This window comes from Palaemon carinicauda, chromosome 35 (genome assembly GCF_036898095.1).
Source record: "Palaemon carinicauda isolate YSFRI2023 chromosome 35, ASM3689809v2, whole genome shotgun sequence".
NCBI classification, from domain to species: domain Eukaryota; kingdom Metazoa; phylum Arthropoda; class Malacostraca; order Decapoda; family Palaemonidae; genus Palaemon; species Palaemon carinicauda.
The window spans coordinates 58,176,141-58,178,141 of NC_090759.1; the positions used below are offsets into that span (position 1 = coordinate 58,176,141).

At 35.5% G+C, this 2,001-nt stretch overlaps 1 non-coding gene across 1 annotated transcript; it reads right to left on the bottom strand.

Moving 5' to 3' along the window:
* Positions 1 to 1,126: 1,126 nt before the first annotated feature.
* Positions 1,127 to 1,319, bottom strand: LOC137627976 (U2 spliceosomal RNA). Its single transcript, XR_011041284.1, has one exon. It is a non-coding gene; the product is annotated as a U2 spliceosomal RNA (small nuclear RNA).
* Between the last annotated feature and the right edge of the window lie 682 nt (positions 1,320 to 2,001).

Genomic DNA, 2,001 nt, shown 5'->3' on the forward strand with positions numbered 1-2,001 from the left:
GGGTTTGTCTGGGAGGAGAGGCAGATCCGTATAAAGGGATTGGAGCGATTTGGAACTTTAAAAAGGGAAATGAGCCTGGAGAAAAGTTGGAGGAATGTGGGGATCAGGTCTTCACGGGACAAAGATTCTATTGGTCTGGTAAGGATGGGGGGGGGGGGGGGGAATTGGGACAGAGAAGATTTGGGGAAGGTGTAGGTGCTGATGAATTAGGGATGACAGGATCAGAAATAATGGAATGTTGGCAGTGAATTCTCTGGCGAGGAGGCTTCTGAGCTTTTGTCGGCTGCTGTGGTTGAGGAGGGTTTGTCTGAAAGGTCTCCTTCAAGGCTGAAAAGTAGGAACAGCCTTCCTAACAGGTATCCTTATATAATTCCACTTGTGTTAAGACACCCATTAATTGAAGCTTTATTAATGATCACCATAATCTTCCCTGACTTATACTTTATGTTCATTTACATATTGTTCTTATCTTACATCAAATGTGTGTATTATATTTTGTTGAAGCTTGATCTTTGCAAACTTCCATTAAACAGTGGTCTTTTTCTTAAACTAAATAAGAATGATAATCAAATTATAGAAATGCTAAAAATAATACTTAGGTCGACTTCTCAGTAGACACAGGATATAAAATTTCAATTAAGGTATGGAGAAAGAGAATCTATTATTCACTTGCGTTACTAATGTGTACAGATAATTGCTAAGTACAAATATGGGTAATTTGGCAATGTGATTGGAAGAAAGCATCTCAGTATGGAAAAGATAATGACAATAGGAAAATAATATAAAAAAGAATAATTATACCCCCTATAAATAGCATGTTACAGCACTAAAAATGAAGATTGATTAAACTTGATGAAAACAATGAATTATTAAATAGACTGAAAATTGATGGAGTTTTTATAAATCTTCAATTAAAATCTTATTAAAGCCTATTTTATTTGTAGATAATAGCTACTGACATCTGGATGAATAATTGGGTTTTCAATAAACACCATTACCTACCATGAAAATATTTATTGCTAAATATTTAGTGACCATTTGATAGATAATCTTAGAGAAATTAGAATGAGGGAGACTCTCTTATGGAGCTTTGTTTATTACTATGATGGTTTTTATTTCTCCCCGAGGGGAGTGGACCGATCCCGGAGGTACTGCAATACCGGGCCGATCCGCGGCAAAGGTGGAGCAAGCCCCTAGCACTTCGCCAAGACCCAAAAATCAGTTTAATATCGTAGATCCCACATGGGGATCGTATCAGATATTAAGCTGATAAGAACAGATACTACACTTTGATCTTAGCCAAAAGGCCGAGAAGCGATACCAACCTGTTCAAATTTTGGAAATCTCTTGACACCTCCTGCAAACACCTGATTTATAAGAATGAGGATAAAAAGGGCATACGTGCTCAAAATAATTATTCAATAACGATGATTTTACATAAAAATATCAATACAATTATCTATGCATAATAACGTGAAAGATATATGATTTGTAAAGTATATGAATCTCGAAATAATAATTCTGATTAAATCAAATATTCCTCATTTTCTCTAGGTATGAAGCAACAAGCACTTCAAATCAAGCCAAACATTGTGCTCCCTCCTTTTATATCTTTCTAAATATATCTCTTAGGTCATGTAGTGAAGAAATACTATGAATTAAAACCAATGCAAGTTCTGAAGAATGGTACAAATGATATACAATATATTTTCTTAATGTAAAAATAAAGGATCAGTGGATGATGTGATGTAGTATGTGCACTGTCAGAAATTCAACCCTCATCAGAATTTGAAATTTCAGTTTCACATACAGTCAGCCAGTAATTCGGTTTTCGGGACATTTGCATAATTCTCTAGCCTCAAAAATCATCTGAGTAATTAGGGGTTATGACATTTTGCCGCCAAAGGCCCCTTCTGGAGAAAAGCTCTGGGCAATCTAAGGAACAGAAAGGATCTGAGTGAAGTAGAAAACTAATACAAGTTAACTAATACCCTGTTTTCA